Source organism: Suncus etruscus, chromosome 13, assembly GCF_024139225.1.
Source record: "Suncus etruscus isolate mSunEtr1 chromosome 13, mSunEtr1.pri.cur, whole genome shotgun sequence".
Taxonomy (NCBI): domain Eukaryota; kingdom Metazoa; phylum Chordata; class Mammalia; order Eulipotyphla; family Soricidae; genus Suncus; species Suncus etruscus.
This window is the reverse complement of record NC_064860.1, coordinates 71,844,686-71,871,927: the sequence shown is the minus strand read 5'-3', so window position 1 is coordinate 71,871,927 and position 27,242 is coordinate 71,844,686. Positions and strand designations below refer to the sequence as shown.

The following is a 27,242-nucleotide window of genomic DNA, read 5'->3' as shown; positions in this document are numbered from 1 at the left end:
TTGTAACATTATAGCTGTTTGGTTTAATTTTCATATTTTCCTTAGAAATTTCTATTTGAAGCTGAAAGTTTGAGACAAGAGTCTATTTTTTGGTTTTATATTTTATTTTATTTTGGGTTTTGTGTCACACCTGGCAGTGCTCAGGGGTTATTCCTGGCTCTACACTCAGAAATAGTTCCTGGAAGGCACGGGGGACCATATGGGTTTTTGGGGATTCGAACCACAGTCCTGCTTGCAAGTCAAATGCCATACCTCCATGCTATTCCTCTGGTTAGGTTTTATATTTTAATTACTTGATTTTGCATTAAATGAGGTCTGAAGACATCTTTTATTTTTTGAACTCTACCATTTAATCAACACATATTAATGCAGTAAGGTGTATTTTTATCAATAAAACAGCTAAAAGAAAAATGTATAATTTAATTATTCACTTCAAAAACTAAAAATTAGAAAATAAACTATTTTCACTAAAATCTATAAGAAACAAGTACTATCTCAAATTGCATGCTTGTTTTGGCTAAATATTTAACTTTTACAAGATAAAATAAAAATATAATTTTACTAAAATTTAAAATTAACTTATGGGAAGAGTATTTCTTGGTTCAATAAACTGGCATGCCACATCAATAAGATGTTTGGGAGCAGTTCTGGCAATTTTCGGCATGTAAAACAACAACTTTAGGTTACTATTTACCAATAATAATTTAATTCATTCCACATAATATCTGTTTTTAGACATAGAAATTCTAATTGGAATATGCTGATTTTCCAATTAACAGAGTTAAGACTGATTTGTGCATAGATAAGTTTCCTTTCCTTAGGTTAAATTTTTTCTCCACATATACAAGTAACTTCTTTTGTTTCCTTTGAATATATCTCAAAGGGACTTCAGAGGAATTCTAAAGAAAATGAGTCTTAGGTACAGGTACACAGAGCTTTTTATAAAAGAGATTCATGAGAGACCTATAATTATTTTCTATCACAGTTTTGACCAACTACTGTTCTTTTTTTCCTCTCCCCTCCTCATGGATTTGGTTGTGCTTATTAGTATTTATGTTCTTTCTTTGCTCCATTATCCATGTTTGTGATAATCTGGGCAATGAGCCCAGATTTCCTTATTATTTTTTTTTGCTATTATTTGTAGACTGTCCTAGATTCTTTTGAAAGGACAATCCTAAATTACTATTACCATAATTATACAAAGATTGGCACTCTAAGATTATAAGAAGAATACCATTATTCAATAAAAAAGTTTAAATCTGTATTTAGAAGCAATAAATTTCATAGGAAAGGGGCTCTTATTTTAATACTGCATAGATATACAGATTGTTCAAGACACAAAATGATTTTACGTCTAGATTGCTTTTGCATATTTTTTTTTTTTGGTTTTTTGGGCCACACCTGTTTGATGCTCAGGGGTTACTCCTGGCTAAGCGCTCAGAAATTGCCCCTGGCTTGGGGGGACCATATGGGATGCCAGGGGATCAAACTGCGGTCCTTCCTTGGCTAGCGCTTGCAAGGCAGACACCTTACCTCTAGCGCCACCTCGCTGGCCCCTGCATTTTATATATTTATTAATGCTTCATTATTAAACATATTCCATTATGTTTCTTTATTTGAATATTTCTTAAAAAAACTATAATTTTATTTATTTTTTTGGAGGAGTCTTCCACAACAGGTTCAAAAGTTTCCAGAGGCCCAATGAGAAATTTCTGGCCAAGTGGACCATTGGCTGGTACAGTGAAAGCACTGAAGATACAATACAGATTTCACCTGATGTTGCTGAAAATTCCTAGAGCCACTGGTTTAATATGGGGAACTACTCAGGGGACCATATTGTCTTGGGATCCAACAAATATCTGGCTTCTTCTAGACATGCTCACATTCAAATACTATTTTCCAGCCCAAAGAAACCACAACTTTTAATGCTATAAGACTGTAATTGCCCTCGTGTATTAACACCCATCCATCCATCCATCCATCCATCCATCTATCTTCTAGATAGAGATTATATTATGTATCATCTATCAACCTATCTAGCTTGATCTATCTATATTTATCTATATGTATGTGTATAATACAGATAGATATAAAGATACAGAGGTCATCAAAATCAGACATACATCCTGTTGGAATGAGTTTTTTTTTTTTTTTCAGAAAATCCATTTTACTCAACAACATTAGTACTGATTTTATCTTGAGTACTAAAATTTCCTAAGTTCTAAAATTTTTCAAGTTTGAATAAATACAAGAATGCTTTGATTTTGTATTTTTAACTATAAATTATTATAGAGTTGCTTATATTTTTTCTGTCACTCTTTGTTCCAACACCAATGTAAAGTTCCCTGAAAGACTGTCCCAAGCTTACCCCATTGGCAGTCATAAATAATATATGTATGATGCGAGAGAATTAGCAAAGCAGGTAGGTATTTGCCTTGCACATGGCCAAGCCAGGCTTGGCTTCAGAGCGATTTCTGAGCACATAGCATTTAGGGTGACCCTAAACCCGTGTGTGTGTGTGTGTGTGTGTGTGTGTGTGTGTGTGTGTGTGTGTGTGTGTGTGTGATTGTGTGTATGGGTATATATATGGGTACATATATTGCTTATTTATAAGTGGCAGTAAAATTACTAAACAATCAAAGTACAGCAATGAAAAATTTTTGAAAAGTACTATATCTAGCAATGAGATCATTAATTCATTTTCAAAAGGTTTACCTAAATATTTTTAGCCAGTTGATATTTTTGCAATGTTTTGTTTCTTAACTTTAGGTGACTTCAATTCTATGTTGACATTTAAATTGGTGTGTTCTTGCTGGGTTGACAGTATTGAAAATTTTAAAGTTCTGTAGCTGCAGATACGTCCCTGTAGTCCAGGATTTCCAAACTCTGTAGCTGACATTTTGGCTTTATGGTATATAGTTTGGCTACTAAGCCTTTTGGAAGTTTGAGTACGTGTGGCAGGGATGAGCACACTCACTCTTACAAATTCCTGGTGATGCCGATATCACTCATTTTATTTTATTTTTATTTTTATTTGAGCACTGTGCTTACAAAATTTTTCATTTTTGGGGGTTTCAATCATATAATGTATACTACCGTTCACCACTGCACCCTTCCTGCCATCACGAATGTCTCTGTTTTCCTCCATCCTTCCACCCCATCTGTCTCTAGAACAAGCAATTTTTCTTCTCTTCTCTTTCTCACTCATTCTGTTTCTCTCTCTCTCTCTCTCTCTCTCTCTCTCTCTCTCTCAATGATACTATGGTTTATACTATTGTGTTTTTGTTTGTTGGTTGGTTGTTTTTGCTACACCTGGCGGTGCTTGTGTTACTCTTGAATCTGCGCCCAGAAATTGCTCCTGGCAGGCTAGGCATCCTTATGGGATGTCAGAAATCGAACTTGGGTCTGTCTTTGGTCGGCTGCATGCAAGGCAAAAGCCCTACCGCTGTGCTATCTCTCTGGCCCTTACACTATTGTTAATGGAGAGATGCTTTGATTATTAGTTTATGCACTTTCAGCACGGAGTTCTTGTCCAGAGTGATCAGTTCCAATCATAGTTGGCTTATTAGACCCTCCTCCACACTACCTTCACTCAAACCCATCTTTGTGAAAATGTCCTATGCTGAATTGGACCTCTTGACCCTTTTCATTTTTTTGTCTATAAATATTATTATTATTATTGTTTTTTGGGCCACACCCATTTGATGCTCAGGGGTTACTCCTGGATAAGCGCTCAGAAATTGGCCTGGCTTGGGGAGGGGGCATATGGGACACTGGGGGATTGAATCCCGGTCCTTCCTTGGCTAGCACTTGCAAGAAAGACACCTTACCTCTAGTGCCACCTCTCTGGCCCCGTCTATAAATATTATTACTATATGTCACTTTTTTAATATATATTCCAGAAATGAGTGATATTGTTCTATGTCTATCCCTTTCCCTCTGGCTTATTTCACTCAGTATAATAGTTTCTATTCCCATCCACGTATAAGTAAATTTTATGACTTAATTTTTTTCTAATAGTTGCATAGTGCAAATTTGTGTAGTTTCTTTAGTCACTCATCTGTTTAAATTAATTGTTTAAATTATCTCTGACAGACAGACATGTTAGTTTTTAGTAATACATTGTTATAATGTGAAACCATAGTTATATACTACACTTATGAGAAATTCAAAATAATGATTTACTTTGCTCACAAATCAAGAAACATCAAGAAACACCTTAGTTTTTTATTGTAATTGTTTTGATTTGGTGGCCATACTTGATGGTAATCAATGTTTACTCCTGGATCTGCATTTAGAATCACACTGGGGGGATTTAGGGGATTATATGTAGTAACAGAGAGAGAACTCTGCTTAGCACTTTGTAAGACAAGCACAATATCCATTGTGATATTGTACTGGCACAGGCCCAAGATAAGGATATAATTTTTAAGGATATATTTTTTTAAAATATTGTCAATAGGTGACTACATTTATAAAATTATATATTATATATAAATTTGTATCATTGATATATACTTAACAGAAAATGAGTTTCCTGTATATAACTTTGTTATTAAAACATATAAATTATACTGTAAAATAAATTACACAATAAGTCTGCTAAAATCCTTATAATATATAGTTACAATTTTTATAAAACTTAAAATCTGCTCTCAGCAATTTCTAAATATGCAACAGTATTATTAATGATAATCACCATGCTTCTCTTTATATTCTCATGAATTATTTATAACTAGAAGTTTGTACATGTTAACAACTATCCCCCATTTCAATTATGCTAGAATATTAAAATTATAAATAGTAAAGATAATATACCTTGTTCTATTTAAGATAAACAGTTATGAGACTTTTCACACTATTTGAAATATAAGGCTACATATGCATAGCATAATTTTAATAAAAAACAAAAAATTACCTTGGTTACTTCATATATGCGTCCTACTACTATTAGTGAACACTAAATGCTTCCATATTTGTTTTGGTTAAAATAACAAATTTATAGTTTTATCATAAAAACTTTGAGCTACAACTGTGATGAATTTTGTTTAAGTTGATAAACCACATATCAAACAAATAAAACTGAGATTTACCATGCAACCCTTAACCCTATCCCTCTACCTCTCCCCAATATCACCCCAGGCATTACTGGGACTGATCCTTATAAAATTTAAAAGTTGGACTGGTATGCTAGCACAGCAGATAGGGAGTTTGTCTTGCACATGGCCACCCCAGATTCACTCTCCAGCATTTCATATGGTCCTCCGAGCCTGCCAGGGTGATTTCTAAGCCCAGGGTGATTTCTAAGCCCAGAGCCATAGAAAGCCCAGAGCACCAATGAGTGTGGCCTAACGACCCCCAAAGTAATATTAAAAATCAAAAGTTAGAACCATTAGATAACATATTTAAGCACTTAATTTTATGGAAGTACCTTCAGATTTAATCAAAACGATCATTATACAATTATTGATACAATAATAATAAATTTAATTCTTAAACTTTCATGAAGTTCTTTAAATTACAATGTAATTAGCATTCATTAGCAAAAATAAAAAACTGATATTTCAGAAAAAAATCCAAAGAATTTTGTTAAAGTTATTAACTTGAATGAATTTTTTTAAATGTGGGCTGTGTTCATTTTACATTTAAATATTTAGTGCATATATCTGACCTTCTGTTACTGAAAACAATCACTATTAAAGCCAGAAAGTTAGCCTTGCATATCCTGGTTCTGATCACACATTCTAAATAGATGTCAAACTTATTCACATCACTTGGGCTGGTCAAACTTGTTTATATCACTTAGATCTCCTCTGAATTTGACTTTCCACTGTCTTTGAAAGTTACAAGCCACAGAGCAGCTAAATTGAGCAGAACAAAACACAGAGCAACAAGAGGAAGATAAAAAAAAAGCACTGAAATCTAAGTCTGTTCTTCAATTATCATATTCTGCTCTTTCCAAATTTGAAAATAGTACACAACCATAGACAGCATAGAGTGATGGTAAGCAATGGACAAGAGTTGGACAAAGGAATACCATTTTACTTTTAGCAACTGTTTGTTGTCCTTATCTATCTATCTATCTATCTATCTATCTATCTATCTATCTATCTATCTATCTATCTATCTATCTATCTATCTATCTATCATCTATCTATCTATCTATCTATCTATCATCTATCTATCTATCATCTATCATCTATCTATCATCTATCTATCATCTATCTATCATCATCATCTACCTATATTTATATCTATCCATTTATCAATCATCTATTTATTAATTCATCTTTCTATCTATTTATCTATTTATTCTATCTATTTATTAATCCATCATCTTTCTATCATTTATTTTCTTTCTTTTTTGGTCTTTTTTTTTTTAACCACACCCGGCTACGCTCAGGGGCTATTCCTATCTTTGCTCAGGACGCCTTCCTGGCATGCACGGGGGGCCATGTGGGATGCTGGTGACCGAACTCAGGTCAAGCGCGTGCCAGGTAAGCGCCCTACCCGCTGTTCTATCACTCCGGCCCCCTATCATTTATTTTCTAACAATCATTTATTTATCTTTCAATTTATTTCAAATAATAAAAGAAATAATGAAAGTAAGGGCACATTTAAAAATTAAATTAGTAATGGTTTATGAATAAAGATATTTTCCAAAAATAATTTTAAGTATTTTAATTTTTATTTATATATTTTTATTTGGGAGGCACACCTTTCAGTGCTCAGGCTCTTAGTTACTCCTGACTCTGATGAGGATTACTTTTTGCAGGACACACAGGACCAAATATGGTGCATTGGATTATAGTGGGTTTGGCCTCATTGAAGGCAAGTCCCTTAACCACTAACTTATATCTTTACTCCCTACAATAATACTTTTAATTTTCATAGATAGATAGACTTGTGCTTTCTCATCTAATTTTAGTTGTGGTTATAGACAATGAAACTATTACATAACTCGCTAATGGACTTCAATCTACAGTTTGAAAATGGCTTTTCAGTTTGAATTCGCTTGGAATATATTCTACAAGAACATGGTGTACACTATGGAAATAAAAAAGTAAAAGAGAGGGTCTATGTTTATAATCTCTGGGACTCAATCATTTATTATGTTATTATTCTTATAAAGTATTTCACAAACACAACTTCAATGAGCAAGGTTATTGACTGATTATTAGTGATAGTTTCATACTTTATGACTCTATGGCATGTTTTCTAGATTCATTATACATTTTTGGGAATAGAAGTGGAAGAATGCAACTTTATTTATATATTTATCATTTGGTCTGATCAGTTATCTAAACAGAATGTAAATAAAGAAATATATTTTAAATTCAAAATTATATATTCAACTATTAATATATTGACTAATAATAAAATAAATATAGTTCCACTACTCAGGAAACAAAATTTATTCTAAGGAAGAAGAAAGCGATTCAGTTGAAATTAGATTCATGGGAAATAAACACATACAAATTATTAAATATTTAGCCCTCAAAACATAGTTATTCTTAAAATAGACATTTCAAAATAATGGGGAAATCAATAATGCAATGGACATCACTCTTTGCTTTATACACAACTGACCTAAATTCAGTACCCATACATTTCCATGAGCCTCCCTCAAGGAATGAACACTGAGCTTAAAGCCAGGAGTAAACCCTAATCAATGTTGGGTGTGTCCCAAAACAAACAAAATATGTGAAATTTCTTTAATTTCTAGATAATAATTTCCAAAATCTATGCTGATGCAAATTGAGAAATATTTAGAAATAATTGTTCTCAACATAAACATATATATATTGTTTTTGTTTTTTGTTTTTTTTTTTTGGGGGGGGTTACACCCAGCAGTGCTCAGGGGTTACTCCTGGCTCTATGCTCAGAAATAGCTCCTGGCAGGCACGGGGGAGCATATGGGATGCCGGAATTTGAACCATCATCCTTCTTCATGCAAGGCAAACGTCTTACCTTCATGCTATCTCTCCGGCCTACATAAACATATTAATAAATTTATAAATAAGTGAGTTTTGTGTATCTAGAATTTGGGGTTTTGTTTCCATTTTTTTCAATTGCTTTTTTCTATATAAAATATTTCATAAAAAGATGGAGAGCTATAGTTATATAACTTTGGCTACCTTATTTTATTAATCCTATATAGGGAATATGTCAGAAGACCCCTGTGAAAACTGTAGAGATAAGTAAGTAAGTGGGTAGGGGAGTTTATTTGCATGCAGCCAATTTGAGTTTAAGCACTAGCATCACCTTTTTCAGAAGTGATACCTGAGCACAGAGCCAGGAGTAAAGCTTGAAACCGCCAGGTGTGGCCCAAAAAGCCAAAAAAAATAAATTTATAACTTAAAGGACTTGAAACAAAAACATTAAAAACTTCTTTGTGATCTATATTTCCTTGTTAAAAAGTCACTTAAATAAATCCTCAATGAGAGCTTAAAGCATGAGGGAAAAGGAAAGCTATTTTCTGTTGACATAAACAGTAATTGATAAGGCTTTCTTGAACACTTTCATAGAAATGCTGATATATTACACTTAGGATTACTAGTTAGCTTTCATTTCCTTCCAACTTTTGCCTCTGGATAAGCTCAACTATTCCCAGGAAGAAACACTGATCAAGTACATTTGTCATGCGAGCAACTATAATAAGGTAATTCATCATAGTCTGTCAGAGTTTTATTCTAGAAAGACTGCTGCATTTTTATCCTTACTTAAAAATCTGCTGTCACTCCTGCTGAAAATTTGGTAGACATTTTGGACATGTTTAAAAGCCCTTCCAAACTGATATTGGCAGATAATTAAGTTATCAGCTATCAAAGCTACAGTTTTTTTTCTTTTCTATTTCTTATAATATGTATGACACCATGAACCCATCTGGCTAGTTTAATCTGACCTATACAGAAAGTATGATCTCCGGTTCCCTTTCCCTTTTCCTACTTAATAGTACCCAATGACCAAGTAATTCACAGTGACAAATGAAGCTTTCTCTAGAGTCTAATTGAGCAATTTTGTTTTCCTTGGAAAGACCTGAATGCCACATTCTGAACTTTATTCACAAAGTGGCAAGAAATAATGGTTACAAGCTAGGTAGTTTGATGGTTTCTAAAAAAAACATATCTAAATATCTCTACCTAGGCATACCATGACACACATATCAATATTTATTGTCTTCATTTTATCTGCACACTTCAGATATATCTTTTCCTTAAAATTATTTTCAACAAAATTTCTTCTCTCATAACACTTTACTGAATATTAAATCCATAAATTACCTCATTACATTGTTTGTATAAGTAATATATAAATATTTTACTAATTTATGATATACCTAAATGATTACCAATAGATTGTGATTGTTAAAGAAGAAAGAAAACAAAGTATTTTAATTTGGTTCCCTTATAATACTCATGTACATCAATATTATGTATATTTTATATATCCTGAAATAATTATTGAAGCCATGAATATGTCTTCACTACTAAAATATTAAACAGAACATACTGATGTATGTATATAAAAGTATCTATGATATATAATTTATTAGATATTATGCATACATGTGTTTGTGTGTGCCTTGTCAGTTTCTATATATATGCATATACTACATATGTATATACAGGTATACTATTGTAAATAATTGGCACTTGTCCCTGCTCAGATATGGAAGAACCTATTATGTGAGCACTTTATTTCCTTTTCACAAATGTCTGAAAAACTGTATAAGCTTAATTTAAAATATATTTAAGCTTTTATTTATTAGCTAATTGTAATTTATATATAATATAATCATTAGAATTTGGTCATATTTGAATTGAACCATTGTTGACTTCATGCAGACAAGATACATTTTCATTGCAAAATCTACAAAAATGAATACCAGGTTTTAATGTTGAGACTACTTGTGTCTCAAAACAGCAACAAGGGAGCTTTAAGGCAGCTTAACCAGTAGGAGATCTTTAAATACTTGACCTTTTTTACTGTAGACGAAAATCATGGTGCCTGAAAAATAAACACTGTCAGATTGTTCATTAAAGAATAATTCAAATTTCCTTTGAGAGTACTTCATTTTATACTGCAATTATTTTTGAAACAGTGCTTTTGCAGCACAACAGTATGTGTTGTAATTGTTGTTATTAATATCATTATTATCTGATAACAAAGCAACAAAGATTTCCAAAATTTGAAATATATACTTATATGAAAACAAATCTGATCTACCCCAATGTATTATTTAAGATATTATGTATATTTATTAATTTATTTACTGTTACACTTGGCACTACTCAGGGTATTCTGGCTCTGCCTTCAGGGATTACTTTTCAGTAGACTCAGGAACATAGTTGATGCCAAGAATAGAACACAGGTTGACTGTGTGTAAGAACAGTACACCACCCACTGAACTATCTACCGCTCTAGGCCACAGACACAAAACACAATGATTTTAGAATTGGTAGTCTAAACATCTATTAGTATTATTTTTTTAGAATAGCATTTAAAAATCTTTAGAATATGGCTTCCTGTATCTGATTAATACATATGAACATTTCCACTCAAAATGTAAAAATATACTAATACTAATCCTTAACATTGCTTATGGTAAACTGATTCTTGAGTCAAGAAAAGGAGAGGTCATTATAATAAAAACATAGATTTTAATCAAAAATAAAAAAAAACATTATTTTTGGTTTTGTTTGTTTTGGAGTCATACCCGGTGTTACTCAGGGGTTATTTCTGGTTCTGAATTGAGGGGTTATATTTGCTGGTGCTATGGGGAACATATAGGATATTGGGGATCAAATCCAGTCAGCTGGGAGCAAGGTGAATATCCTAATTGCTGTGCTATTGCTCTGTTCACTCACTCACACACGCACGCGCGCACACACACACACACACACACACACACACACACACACACACACACACACACACTGCCTTCACAGTAGAAGACTAACTAGTAGGTGGGTAGCAAATCGGTCTGTAGTGAGACTAATGAGGGAAAGTAGACACTGGATACATGTTGAAACATGGTATGCCTAAAACCCAATTATGAGGAGCTTTGTAATTGCGCATGATTAACCACATTTTAACAAAACAGAGAATGTAGTCGTTAAAATACAAAATCTAATACAAATACCTGCTACCACATAGAACACAATAGGATATTCACTTGGATGTTAATGAAGGTATGTTTTTTTATTTATTTATTTTTTGTTTTTGTTTTTTTGGGCCACACCTATTTGATGCTCAGGGGTTACTCCTGGCTAAGCGCTCAGAAATTGCCCCTGGCTTGTGGGGACCATATGGGATGCCCGGGGATCAAACCGCGGTCCTTCCTTGGCTAGTGCTCGCAAGGCAGACACCTTACCTCTAGCGCCACCTCGCCGGCCCCAATGTATGTTTCTTTTATGTTTTTTTTTTTCAATATGCAGAAATAACTGACTCAAAAATCCTTTAAAAATCTTTAATTGCAGGGGCTGGAGTGATAGCACAGTGTCTGCACACACACACCTTGCATGCTGCTGATCTGGGTTAGATCCCTGCTTTCTCCATGGTCCCCTGAGCCTTCCAGGAGTGATTTCTGAGTGCAGAGGCAGAATTAATCCCTGAGCTCCACCGGGTGTGGCCCAAAAACCAACGGCCCTCCCCCCAAATCAACAACTTTCAGTGTTTTCCCACTTTACAGACAAGACAAATAATAATCTCGGAAACTTTTAGATCACTCCTACTCAAACGTTGTGCAACAGAAGCATATGTGATTTCATTATTTTCACATGAGAGTTATTTCAATTTTTAAGAAAGGTATTCCTGATCTTCACCAAACAAGCAACTTTTAAGATGGTCTTCTAAACTGCCAGAAGGAAGAAATCCTGAGCACAAAGCCTGGTATAATCCCTGAGCTGGGTGTGACCCTAAAATAGAACTCAAATCAAAATAGACCTTTTCAGGTCTTATCTACCTCTGAAAGCAGAACATTTATAGAAAACATTATTACAGAAGAGGATTCTGAAAACAAGAAAGATAGTATATAGATAATTATAGATAAGGCTTTTTTTTTTGCAATCATTATAATTCCTTACCCTCAGTTTCATTGAGAACTTCCAAGAGTATTCACTAAACACAGAGCCAGAAGAATTACCCTGAACACAGCAAGATATCTAACCCCAGTCCACCCTCCAAAAAACTAAGATAAATTTCAGGTATAAATAACTTAGAAAATCATTAAAAATATTTTTTGGACAAAGAGCTAGATAGCTCTAAAGACTCAGAACATTGTATAGAGAAGCTTTAAAACTTGACTACATGTGATCCCTTGAATGCTACCAGAAGTAGTTCCAGAGAGCACTACTAGGTATGACTCAAATCCAAAGGAAGAAAAACAAAAAAAAAAAAAAAAAGAAGAGAAAAGACTAAGAAGAGAAATGACAACAAAATAAAGTGATAAATCCAGTTTCAGACTCTGGAAGAGTAAGTATCTCCGAGTATCTCAAATTCTTTTCTATGTCAGATAGGACAACACTGGTGGTGGGAATGCCCTGGGTTCAATGCCACTATGTACCTAACATAATACTGTGAAAGATTTGTAATCCACTTTGGTCACAATACAAATTATCAATAAAAAATTCTTTTCTATTTCAAAGGAACACATCACTGTGCTACAGAAGTCACTGATGTGGTTACTGATAACCTTTCAGAAACTGAGAAACACGATTTAAAGCAAGGGGTATTTTCTCTGCTTCTTTCCATTACTAAATAGAAAAAAAAACAGTAGATTTAGATGCTCTAATAATAATCAGTGATTACTTGGCCTCATTAAATTGTTCTACTACATTTAAAAAATGCCATAAATGAAATGACAATACCCAGATATGTTTAATCCTATAAATTCTATACTGATCTTTTAAAAATAAAAGAAAGAGCTCTGAGTTGAAAAGTAGGAAATGAAATTCTACTATAGTAGAATTCAATAATTCTAGTAAAAATTGAAACACTGTACCAATGTTGTCCTGAAAAGGACTATTTTCTAATTTAACTAGTCTGAAATAAAAAGGTGCTTCTTCATCATCATCACCATCATCATATTTTATTGAAGATTTTTGAATCTGTAAAAATAAATCTAAAAAATGAATATAATCCAGTATCTTCAAAAAGTTACTACTTAAATATTGACATAATGACCTGACACAGGCCTCAGAAGAATGGGCACTCTCCATTCACCCCAGAACCAGGGAAGCCATCTAAGAAACACCCAAAGTTGTCTATAACATCACCTGGAAGCAATCCTCTACCAGGGAAGACCCTACTGCTGCTCTGACATCGATCTACTCAAAAGAGTCTTCCCTTAACACCGAGAAGACTTAAAAACAACAATGAATTGCTTACTGCAGGGCTTTCTGCATTGCATTTTAATTGTGAGTGGAAATTAGAGGATGCTCTGCACCATCCTGATTTCAATATAGGATATACAGATTCCAGGATCTTCAATTACAGAAACATGATACCAACAAGGAGACTGTGTGAAAAATAAAACTAGTGGCACTACAGACAATGACCTGGATTGGACAAACTAGTTTGCCTGGAGCCTAGAGTTGGTCTTATGCCAGGAAACTTCAGGGGTAAGTTCTCCTTGTATTTAGGCCAAGATTTTTCCTTCCCATGTCTCCCATATTTCAGTGGGCCAATGCAAACGATAATTGGCACTCTAACACCATTTTTACTGTGCTCCTTTGACTCTAAACCTTAAAAAAAAACCCACTTAAACTTTTGAGGTTAACTTAAACTAATACGCATGTGCATGAAAATATAAAATCTGCTATGCCTTCAAGTTTAAGGAGTTACATAAATTTTATGGCTTTAGATTTCTTGGTGTGCCACTAAGAAATGTTATAATGTACTACAATCTGGGGACTTGAGAGACAAATTAATTGTACATGGGTTCAGTTTTATTTTTCTTAATGTTCTTTGACTGTAAGTTCAAAATTAAGGTGTCAGCAGGAGGATTTCTTCTGAGAACTCTGTTTTTGGGTGATAGTCCTTTCACTGTAACTTTATCTTGTCCTCTTTCTTTGCATCATTGTTCACATAATTAAATATAAATAAAAATTAAAAAAATATTGGAGGATTGAAATGTTGATAATAATAATAAAGGGAGATGTGCTGACTGCCTTAAATCACTAGCTACATCAAAGTACTAAATCTTTGTACTTAAATGTAGGGAAGAAAAATATTGAAGTATATAGAAATGTTTACTTCAAAGAAAAGAAAGAAATAATATAGGAGGTAAATTTATTCTTTAAATATATAGATAATTATTCTAGTCCAGTGCATTCTACTTTGCTCTTAAGCAAGGCACACATGTCAAGAAACCTCTAAATATCAAAATATTATTCAACTCAGAATATAGGTCTTGACTTTCTAGCAGATAATGGACAACTTCAATTTGGCAGAGAAGAAGACTATCAATGAGTAGGCGGAAAAATAAATGACCTCTATTTAATGGTTCACAATGGTTCATTCCAGGATGAAGATAACTCCTAAGTATCATCTTTCAATTCTCTGTATGTTTATGTTAGTTGTTAATGATTTTAAACTAAAGTAGTCACTTTTAAAATATATGCAACACAAAATATAATACATTTGAATAAAAATACTTAGTTGCAATTCATAATGTACAAATGCATTTCAGAAAGCAGATTAGAAATGTGAACTTTCTCAATAATTGGCAATCTCTAAGTTTATAATAACAATAATAATCATTGTTTTGCTATTACATTAGTAATAATGAAATGATTTGTGATGACTAGTTACTATACAACAAACACACAAACTGGCAGAAAAAATTCCACAGATAGCCAAATTGAATCTAAAAGTAGTGTATCTTTAAATTATCTGATTAATTAAAAGATTAACATTAACATTTTCAAACATGTTTTACGTAATTATATTTTCACAAATACAAATTGCATTTCAAGATTTTAATATCTATGTATATAAAATTGTATTTATTCATATACTTGTGTGCTTATATGTACAAGACAAACCCACATTTTTGCCTTCCTAGATGGGACATGATATATTAAAATAAACATAGTTGAAATGAAAACCAGAAATAAAATGAACAAAAAAAATTAACAATAAATGAATTTTTTTTCATAAAATGATTATTGGAAATAGCTCTTAAATTAGTATTAAATTCTAAATGTTAATGATTTTACTAAAATTCCAATATAGAAAGAAAACAAATCACTATTGTTTTGTAAAAACATAAACTAACGTAAGTGGAAAAGTATGAATTAAAAAATGTATTCTCCCAGATTTTTATTGACTGAATCTCATCAGAGACTTTTTTACAGATAAATTCCAAAATTAATTTTGAAAATTTTGTCACCCCCCCAAATAAAAGGGGGGAGAGCCAGAACAAAGGCATAACAGTAGGGCATTTGCCTTGCTAGGCTGACTGGGACTGACCGGGTTTAATCCCTGGCAGTCCATATGGTCCCCCAAACCTGACTGAAGGGATTTTTGAACACAGGAGTAACTCCTGAGCACTGCTGGATGTAGCCCACCCCCTAAAAAAAGAAAACTCTATACAATATATTCTAAGCAATACATTTCTAGTGGATGTTCAGACTAATATAAGTGATGTTATTTAAATATAACCCAGGAGTTCCTGGTCTGTAATCATCTATTTGGTCTCAGGATAGAATTAATCAGCAGAATAATAAAGAACAAGCAGGCACTAGATTTTCAGAAAAGCAGACTGACCTGAGGTCAATTCATGTATGCATAATTTGAAGAGATAATTTTAAGTCTTTGCCAATTTACCTTGAATTTCCTTTGGGCCAACTCATATTGTATTTTTTGCTAAATAAAAAAATAATCAAGGATATGAATTTATCGTCTGCCCATGTTTTATCAATCTTTCCAAGGTCATTTATAAATGAGTTAGGGAGTTGTCTGTTATTTTAAATTATCTGCCCCACTGATCCTTAACAAAAATGCAGATCATCAAGCAGAGACTGAATTATGATATTCATGGAAGAGCAGAAAATTAACATTAGTGATAACTTTGAAAAGGCTGTCATTGTCTATTTCAGTACAGCCTTCATTCATTACTCTTTAACTACTTGTAGTCTACTTAGCTGGATTTATAACAGAAACTCAGAGTGCTTAAACTCACTTGACTGTCATCTGAGACTTACCTGACAGAAAATGTGCCACTTCATAACACACACACACACACAACAGAAGCTTTAGAGACCGTTCGCTATCTACTACTAATTGACATACGCAATGGTAAAACAAGAAAATAGAATGCTTTGTGAAAATATAAATCATGTCTAAAGCTTTCTTTCTCCCTGTTCATCCTCTATTTGATTGGCGTTCTCATAGGCATCACGACATCAGCAGAGACCTACAAGGGAATTATAGCAATGCATTTTCCCTAGGGCTACCATTTATACTATAAATTATGAATGCATTATTATGCTGCCACTTTGGTTTTGAAGAGCTTATGTTAATTAAAGGCTAAGAAAGCACACACACAGCACAATTATTTTTAATTAAGATTAAAATAATGCAGTATGTCAATACAGTCCTCAATGGGAATGATGGCTTAATGTGTCACCTCAATTTCTTTTCTGTGTAGTATAGCCATGTCTAAGTCTTGGGTTTTGTTTCTTACCTTTTAAGTACATAAACCTCAAGGTCACCTAGAGATCAATTTTATGTCTGAGACAGTGCTGCATATAAGAAATTATGAAGTCAATTTTCTAAGCCAGGCATTATCCTTTCTGAAATCAATTTAAAGAAAAATAACAATTTCTATGTTTTAGGAGATTGTGTCATGTTTAAGAAGACCTCTGAATTTATTTGTCAAATGATACTATTTTTATACAAATTTAAGTTGAATAGCAAAATTGGCATGTAGAAAATGTATGAGAGCCACATTGTAAAACTATGTTTCACCATGATATTTCAAAATGTGAGAATTTAAATTTTTAACTTTAAATTTAAATATTATAGTACTGTGGTCCAGAATATGTTATAATGTTAGGGCCACTTTTTCCTAGCTATTTATGTCCAATCTCTGATACTATGTGGCCTCTGTAGCATTCACTACTTAAACCTTTGCAGGACCCCTGAACATTGCAAATAGGTCCAATAGTCAAATAGGTCCAAGAAATTGCAGAATATGACTATGTTTTTAGGTCCAGAGCACTGAGTCCACCAACTGAATGATTTATCATTACCTATTGTGGTTTCTGACCTACTAAGCAGAGCTTGGAAGCAAGAATATAAAATAAAACAAAATAAAACAAATTCAGATAAAAAAGGTAAAAAACTGAGTTGAGGGTTTTTTTTTTTTCAATTTAAAATTGATTCTCAAGAAACTTCCATTCAAAACTAAGCCATTTTAATAAGGCCTATTATTTATTCTTCAACATGAGTTAGAATATTGGCCCATATAGAATCAATTACACAAAGATCATATTTTAGCCTACTCTTGTACAAATTGGGACTATCCTCTTTAAATGATGTTATTATGATTTTTGTCAATTCTGTGATGTGTAGAATGCTTAACTGGACTATTATTTTTCATTGAAAACAGGACTTTTTTATATTTGTTTCTGAGCTAATTCCAGCTGTGTTCAAAGAATTTATACCAGGTCTGGCTCAGGGATCACTTACAGTAGTTCTTAGAGAACTGTATGCTGTTCTCAAGTTCAAACGGAGGGTTCGCACATGAAAGGCAAGTTGCCTATGTATTTATTTTTGGTGTGGGGGCCACACCTAAAAATGCTCAGGTATTACTCCTCACATTACAATCAGGAAATATTCATTGCTTTTATTCAGAGATCATCTGAGATAATGGGGATTGAAACCAGGTCAGTCTCAGGCAGGGGCAAACACTCTACCTGATGTACTATAACACTTGTCCCTGAAAAGCAAGTTTTGTGACCACTGGTACTCTGTCTACAATCTCAAAAATATTTTTAAAATATTTTAAATAGTACTCATAGTTATAGCAACATAAACCAAGGTAGAAGTTTTGCCACTAACTATGCATACAATATACATTCCAATAAGTAAGCCACATCCAAAGACAGAATAAAGCCATTGGACAGACTTGATCTAGGAGCTAAGATCTCCTCATAGCACTTATGAGAAGAGGCTAGAGGCCAGGAAGGAAACATACCCCTACTGGTAAACAATCTTAATCCATAAAAGTGTTACAGCTCTTAGAATTTGTCCAGCAGGCCTTCTGGTCTCCACCGGAAAGCCCACCTAAAAACAACAACAAAAACAAACAAACAAACAAACAAAAATACTAGAGATATAATTAATTCCTGTGAGACCTCCTTACACTTTGGTTGTTGTGTTGTTGTTTTATATTCCACTTCAAATTATATTTCATCTATCTTTTATTACCTTTTTTCTTTTTCTTTTTTCCTTTTTCTTTTTTTCCTTTTTTTGCATCTTTCAAGAAGTGCTCATTGGGCCATAGTCCATTTTGAGACGTTTCTACCATCATGCTATAAGATTCAATGGATCTTACACTAAACAGTGCTCTGGAGAACAGGAAACACCAGGCATTTTACTTTGGATCTATGAAAAATGCAGGAACAATGTGCTCGCTGATCATTGAGGTAGCTTCTCATCTCAATACCTTTCTTTGTGCTATAAAATTAGTGTTTATATTTTATACTCAAATTTACAAACTAGGCTATATCAGAAATGGTAGTCCTCAAAAACAATACAAAGAAAGCTCTAAGTCCAAAAGGCTCTCATCATAAGAGAAAACTGAATTGCGTAATCTAGATCTATAAAAATAATTAATACTAAATAAACTTTTAAACAACAATTTCAGTGATAATTCTGCTAGTAGTAGGGGTAAGAATTAAATCTATAAAATAAACCAGGAACTAATGAAAGAAACAATTCCAACTCTGTTACTTCTTTTCTTTTAAGATTACTTTAAGAAGGATAGGGCATAACTGAGTAAGCTTGTTTCAGATTCTAGAAAAACTACATTTGTCTCCATTTGTCAATTTCAATGTAATTAAAAATGCAAAAATACTCCCATTCAAGAATAAATAATAAAAACTACAACACCTAAATCCTCCAACTCATGATTTTTCAGAGAAATGAACATGCCATCTTCGCGCATTTATGTTGTTAGATGTGAGGATTTATTGCTTTCTGAAATGAAATTTGCCATAAGCATTTAAATGGCACTTTCCATAAAAAAAGTGTAACTTGTAAAATCTATCAGGTTAAGCGAAATCTGGGTCTCACACTGGGATATGCTCATGAGACTTTTTTTTTTTTATTTGCTGCCAGAAAGGCACAAATTCGAGGGTTGAACAAGAAATCTAAATGTTTAAATTTGCTCACAGCAGCAACCCAGCAGACAAGACAGTCAATGGCCAGATTCCTGAGTACAGGTGAGCAAAGCTGATTCCTCTGGGACCTGGTGGAGGCTGAATCACTTAGAACAGCATGCCCAAAGATACCTTTGTTGGGACTCTAGCAAAATGAAAAGACATAAAGTCAGAATGAAGGAAGTATAATTAAGATTTTTTCATCTGACAGTTTACTTAACTTTAATTGCCAACTTAACACCCTGTGCTGGGTTGCTGTGGCAAAGTTTTTTTTTTTTTTTTTTTTTTTTAACGTGTGATGATATTCCTTCCTTGAGCATCTCAATAAAATCATGGAGAGAAGTAGTTGCGATGCTGGGTGAAAAACCTAAACTAAAACCTCAGGAAATGTTGGCATTTTTTTGTTTTTGTACTTAAATTAGGCAACTTTGTGTCCAGGGACTGAGAACAATGACCAACCTGACATCTAACCATAATAGGCTTGTAGGCTTAGGCCAGCTAGTAATTAGATTTAAGAAAGCCACAATGGGGACCAGAGAGAGAGCATGGAGGTAGGGTGTTTGCCTTGCATTCGGTGGTTCGAATCCCGTCATCCCATCTGGTCCCCCGAGCCTGCCAGGAGCGATTTCTGAACGAAGAGCCAGGAATAACTCCTGAACGTTGCTGGGTGTGACACAAAAACCAACCAAACCAAACCAAAACAAACAAGCAAAAAAGCCACAATGCTTCTACTTCCAACAAAATACTAATCCACAGGATTCAGCTGAAGGTACCCACATTTCCCATTAGGTTCTATGAGGCTCACAGCCTTAACTCCTGTCTCAACGATAAAATTGTTAACCTACAATAATAATAATACGATATTCTCTGGCCCCCATATTTTCATACTAAGTATTCTCCCGTTGTCTGTATCACTTGAAAATCTCACTATGATACTTTCCACTTGGTACTAAAAATGGTAAACAAGGAACTCAATTCAATGTAGATAAATTGAGTTTCCCAGTGAAAGATCACATAATACCCATCCCTGGAATCAAATGCTCACCCTTTCATTATAAAAGAAATACAACTTGCATCTTCTATTCAGTCAGGCAATATGTTCTCTGGCTCTCCCATTATTCCTTAGTAATGTTTCATTCTCCTCCTTCAACAAGCATACTATGTTCAGAGTTTATGGGCTATGTTCATAGTTTATTTCAATAACCTTTTTCTGTTGCATCACCAGGATTTTAGGAATACAACTGAATACACTACTAAGGGAACAATCTATGTTCCAGGAAAGAATTTTTTCAACTCAGTTGGTAACTTTGAAACTGAAATGAAAAAGCTTGAGACCACTTAGTTTGTTGAAAAAAATTCTAAATAAATTTACTTTATGTCTCTATTGAATTAAAATATATATGGATTTTATTAATTGATCAGACTGTGAATTCGACTAATATTACTTGAGAAAGTAAAATTTAGCGAAGTCATAAAAATGGAACTGATTAGTAACAGTTAATTTGTATTTATTATAGAATAGATAATGATAATAGTTTTATAACTATTGGTTTCATTCCATCTAATCTTCCATTTATTTTTTTCCTCCTTTTTTGTTTGTTTTTGTTTGGGGCCACACCTAGTAGCACTCAGGAGTTACTCAAGGCTCTGTGCTCAGAAATCCTGGCAGGCTCGGTGGGACCATATGGTGATGCTGGGGATAAACCCAGGTCCATCCCAGGTCATTCTGCTTGCAAGGCAAACACCCAACAGCTGTGCTATTGCTCTGGCTCCTCACCTTCCATCTATTATCCTTCATTGCCATCAGTTCATTTCTTTTTTCATACAAACACTACAGATAAATAGTATAGTACCAAGTAATATCCTATATGGTACCTCTTTTTTACTTTTCCCTTTTTTCTTTGTCAATTCTGTCCTTTTCTCACATGATACACTTATTGCTTTGCCAATACCAACTCCCTACTTCACTATATTATTTCTTCTGCGAAAATACCAATGTAACCTCAAATGATAATAGATAATTCAAATAAGTTGTAATAATAAATAAAATGTCAGATTAATGAAAATTATAGTAATATCCTTTTTTAAAAGAATATTTCTTTTCATACAATCTCTTTGGAAAAAATCTTGCTTTCTCAGAGCCAGAGTGGTGGTGGGGAGCGGTAGAGCAGCTGCCTTGCTGGTACTAGCCTAGGACAGACCATTGTTCGATCCTCAGGTATCCCATATGGTCCTCCAAGCCAGGAGCAAATTATGAGCGCATAGCTAGGAGTAACCCCTGAGCATCACCGGATGTGGCCCCTCAAAACTAAACAAAAACAGAAAATGTCTTGCTTTCATATATATTAAGAATAGGAGGGTCTGAGTGATAGCGCAGCGGTAAGGCTTTGCCTGGCATGCGCTGACCCAGGGCAGACGTCGGTTTGATCCCTGATGTCCCATCTGGCCCCCCAAGCCAGGAAAAATTTCTGAGCACATAGCCAGGAGTAATCCCTGAGCATCACCAGGTGTGGCCCCAAAACAAACAAACAAGCAAAAAAGAATAAGAAAAAATTCAGTAAAGCCTATTTTAATTATAATGATTTTAATAAATTAAGAGTTACTTTTATAATTTATTTTACCATGCTCCTCTCACTATAGACATAAAATGATATATTATTATTTCTTAAAATAGAAGACAGTCAATATTTCCTAAAAGTAGTCTATTAAAAAATAAGTATTTAAGCATCTTGGTTACACACATATTTGTATTGAGATTCAGTCATAACAAGTCATAACACTCTCCTTCAACAGGAAAAATTTCTGCCATCAATACTACCCATTTACCTCCTTTACCAACCCCTGCCTATCTTCAAGACAGGCATTCTATTTCTCTCATTCACTACCAATGTCATGATAGTTGTTGGTGTAGTTATTTCTCTAACTGCACATACCAATCTTTGTGGTAAGCTTTGTATCATGGGCTAGTCCTTTCAAACCTCATCTCTATTATCTCTGGGTATTATTACCATGCTGACTTTTATTGTTTTTAAATACTACAGATGAGGGAGACTATACTATGTCTATCTTTTTCCCTCTGACTCATTTCACTCAACATAAGAGTTTCCATGTCCATCCATGTATAGAAAAATTGCATGGCTTCATTTTTCCTGTCAGCTGCATGGTATTTCATTGCGTATATATGCCACAGTTTCTTTAGATACTTACCGGTTGTTGGGCATCTGAGTTGTTTCCAGATTAAATAGAGCTTCAATGAACATGGGTATGTGAAGGGCATTGTATTATGTTTTTGTGTTTCTAGAGTATATCCTTATGAGTAGTATTGCTGGATCATATGGGAGCTCAATGTCATACTGTTTTCCAGAAAGGCTAGACTAGACATTTCCACCAGCAGTGAATGAGAGTTCCTTTCTCTCTACATTCTCTCCAGCACTGATTGTTCTTCATCTTTGTGATGTGTGCCAGTCTCTGTTGTATGAGATGGTACCTCATTGTTGTTTTAATTTGCATCTCTCTGATAATCAGTGAAGTGGAGCACTTTTTTATGTGCCTTTTGCCCATCTGTATTTCTTCTTTAAGGAAGAGTCTGTTCATTTCTTATTTTTGATGGGGTTAAATGTTTTTCTTGTTAAGATTGTTATTAACTTGTATATCTTAGATAATAGCTCCTTATCTGATGATATTGGTGAATAGTTTCTCCCATTCCCTGGGTGGCCTTTGTTTTCTTGTCACTATTTCCTTTGAGGTGCAGAAACTTCTTAGCCTAATATAGTCCTATCTATTTATCTGTGTTTCCACTTGTTTGAAGAGTGCTGTTTCCTCCTTGAAGATGCCTTCAGTCTTAATGTCATGGAGTGTTTTACCTATGTATTGTTCTATATACCTTATAGTTTCAGGTCTGATATCAAAGTCTTTAATCCATTTGGATTTGACCTTTGTATGTGGTATTATATGGAGGTCTGACTTTACATTTTTTACATGTGGATGACCATTTGTCCCAACACCACTTAGTTGAAGAGGCTTTCTTTGCCCCATCTGGCATTTCTTGCCTCCTTATCAAAAATTAATTGATTATACATCTAGAGAACATTCTCTGAATAGTCAAGTAGATTTAATGATTATATATGACAAATATTTACCTCTTTAAATGGCTGATGTCATTTATATAATAGTAGGCTAGAACTTGCAGTTAACATTTTTAACAGTGATAGGAATGAAACTCAGGGATTATATGGCCTGTGCTTTACCATTAATCTACATTTTAAATGGCTAAGAATTATTAAGCCACTGCTCTGGCCCTATATTATGTAATTATAACTTGTATATTGCCAGAAAAAAAAACAAAGAAGGCATATAAAGTTATTTACAAAATTTAATAAACTTCCTGATGTCTAAAATAGATCTTTAGAGTTATTTATGCCATATATGCTCATATGCTTTTAAACTATATTCCTTCATTAATTTTTACAGCTGAGATATTTTAAGTTGGAAAACTATGATACAAATTTATTTTCCATTAAAGATAATCCATAATTACAGAAATAGGCTCAAGTTAAACTAAAAGTATATTTACATTCCCTTAACATTTTTTTACTTTTTTTTTTAACTTTTCTTACTTTCTTTTTATATTTTGACTTAATACTAGAGTTTACATATTCGAATAAGTTCAATGTATCCATTTCATTAAGAATGTCATGAAGCTTACATAAGAGCTGTTCCATGATAATAGGTAGAGTTGATACATATTCATATTTGTATTAATATGCTTTGCTAGAATGTAAGTCAAAAACCTATTCTTGCTTTGAAAATGTACCAAAAATCAATAATCCAGCATGTAAAACATCTATAAAAGACATTGATGCAAATTTCAGATTATATAACTCAATACATATTTTAAATGTTTTTACTTAAAATCATGTAAAATTCAGTGAAATAAAATTTCACTGAAAATTAAAAAATAAATAAATCTTTGTCTCCCTAGATGTGATTTTTAAATGGAAATCTTAATTTTACTGTTAATCTGTAAACAAAAAAACATTTGTACAAAATTATTTTTTCTTTAAAAATTAGAGCTAATTTTTATTAAAGAAAAGCAACGATTAATTATTTAAAAACTTAGAATGTGTATTATACTTACAAGTTATTTATTCTAAAAACACATCATAAATACTTAGTTATTTTATTAGTATGTCTGAAATTAGTGCTTTGTTTTAACACAGCAACCTTTACATTAAGCAGAATGTGGGATGAAATTAGTATTATAATAAATTGACTTTTTAATTACTTAGAATTTAAAAATGTTTGAATAAACTTGTTTCTTTAAATTAACTTTTTTAAAATTCTATTTATCACATATGCTATAAGATGCAAAGCCAGATATAAGAAGCATAAAATGTGAGTTTGAAGTCAGTGTGCATTCAAGAATCAGGGTTAGATTCAACAATAGATATTTTTAGGCAAATTATGCAGCATAAAATAAAAAAATCTGACAAGCTATGCATTACATATACATGTGTTATCCAATTTATTTATTACACAATAACTATGTATTACTTGCTAATTAATAAAATAAATCCTATTGTCTTATTCTGAAATTGAATTTCAGAATTATAATTTAGTATATTTTATTTTATACATAATATTTTATTTTATACAGGCTTTAAGCTACGAGTATAAAAATTATGTGGCATTTGATAATTTGAGAGCTCTTTGAATAATGGTATATCTTGGGGCTGGCGAGGTGGCGCTAGAGGTAAGGTGTCTGCCTTGCAAGCGCTAGCCAAGGATCAGGACCACGGTTCGATCCCCCAGCGTCCCATATGGTCCCCGCAAGCCAGGGGCAATTTCTGAGCGCTTAGCCAGGAGTAACCCCTGAGCATCAAACGGGTGTGGCCAAAAAACCAAAAAAAAAAAAAAATAATGGTATATCTTTGTTTGTTTGTTTACACCCACAGAAGTTACCATAATACTCCTGGCTTTGCACTCAGGAATTACTTATGGCAATGCATCCAGGACCATATGAGTTTTGTAAATTACAAAATTTACAAAATTTTGTAAATAAAGGTGCCAGATACATATTAGCTAGTTTAACACCACTTATCTTTCATTAAATGTTTAGTGTATCTTCACATAAGTTTTAAAATTTAGATTAAATTTTATGTTATTTTTTCTCTAAACTAATAATGTTAATACATTATATTATATAAATTATGAAAATTATGAAAAATTAACTTAAATATTTTAAAACAGGAACATATGCTAAATTTATGAATCTATTTCAATTATAACAATTTTGTCATTAATTTACAGAATAATGGTAGTACCAATTCTGAGCTCTCCAGGCTTCTAAATAAATTCAATATAATATAAACAAGTTAATTTTACTATTTAAATATTTGCCTCATTGTATAAATTACACAACTACCTGACTGACATTTGACATATTAAGACAAAACTATTTTATTTTGCTATATAAACAGGTTCTTTTAAAAGAAATTTAAAATAAGTTTTTATTTCTCCTACCTACATTTTTTGTTTTGTTTTGGGGCCACACCGGGTGGCGCTCAGGAGTTACTCCTGCTTCTGTCCTCAGAAGTCGCTCCTTGCAAGCTGGGGAGACCATCTATGATACCGGGAATCAAACCCTTGCAAGGAAAATGCCTGCTGCCCCTCTCACTCCAACCCCTCTCACTCTTCTAGAAGACTTTTCCAGGCTGGTACTGAACCTGAAGGGATGAGTAATGCAGAGATGTATAATCCGGTGATAGTAATCCAAGTCAGAAGTACTGATAAATGACTCAATGTTTGGAATGGTTACAGATTAACAGGAATGACACTAAAGAGAATTTCTTTGATCACCAGACAGCTCTGAAGAGAAACAACTCCAGGAAAGTTTTGTGCAGTGTTAGAGATGGGGGAAACTCTGGAGTTTGATATTGTGAAAGGAAAAAAAAAATGTGCAGAAGCTGCTAATGTACACAGACCTGGTGGTGTGCCAGTAAAAGGCAGCTACTAGGCTCCTCATCAACATAGGTTCCAATGATTCATCTCTCAGCCTCGCCCAGTTGAAGCCTCCCAAGGCAGTGGAGAACCAGAAAAAGAAGGGAAGCGAACTGAAGACTCCGAGCAGCGTCCAACCCAGATGCCAGTGCCTACTGCCTTTCTTCTAACATAGATGTTTTATGCATGTGCCAGAGCTATAGCACAGCGATAGGGCATTTGCCTTACACGTGCATGACCCAGGATGGACCTGGATTCCATCCCCGGTGTCCCATATGGTTCCCCGAGCCAAGATTGATTACTGAGCTTAGAGCCATGAGTAATCCCTGAGCATCACCGGGTGTGGCCCAAAAACCCAAAACAAATCACACACACACAAAAGTTGTTTTATGCAAGGCCCTTGGTCCTTCAACCAACTGCAGCATATCATATGTGTCATGTGTGGAGTGTATGTGTCTGTCCGGATTGTATGCAAATCCTTTTCTCTATCCTAACACCTTTCTTTAGGCCTTGAAGAGTCATTCTCCTCCTCTCTCCCCCTTTTCCGTTAAGATTAATATTATTAGATCACTTGCAACTGGACTGTCCACATGAATCTGCTTTTTCAAGTGGGACCTGGCTCAAAGAATGATCTTTGACCCGTTTCTCCGATCAGCAGCTGCAGGAAATTATGCCTACTTGACTGCTACCCAGGGACAGATTACTTCGTCTGCTGATTCCTATCCTATATCTAACCCATCCATGGATCTTTTTAAACAAATAGAAAAGGAGGAATTGTAAACACCTGTATTTGATTCTTAGAACACTGCTTTTCTTTACCTCCTTAAACACTTTTTTGCATTGTAAAAA

General features: G+C 33.6%; 1 protein-coding gene and 1 non-coding gene across 3 annotated transcripts in view; one reads left to right on the top strand and one right to left on the bottom strand.

The window, feature by feature from the left end:
* CADM2 (cell adhesion molecule 2) overlaps window positions 1–27,242 on the bottom strand; it is a 1,096,781-nt gene that overhangs the window by 555,719 nt on the left and 513,820 nt on the right. The gene's annotated exons all lie outside the window — the stretch shown is intronic.
* Window positions 18,238–18,297, top strand: LOC126026930 (U7 small nuclear RNA). The gene has a single exon (XR_007502116.1). It is a non-coding gene; the product is annotated as a U7 small nuclear RNA (small nuclear RNA).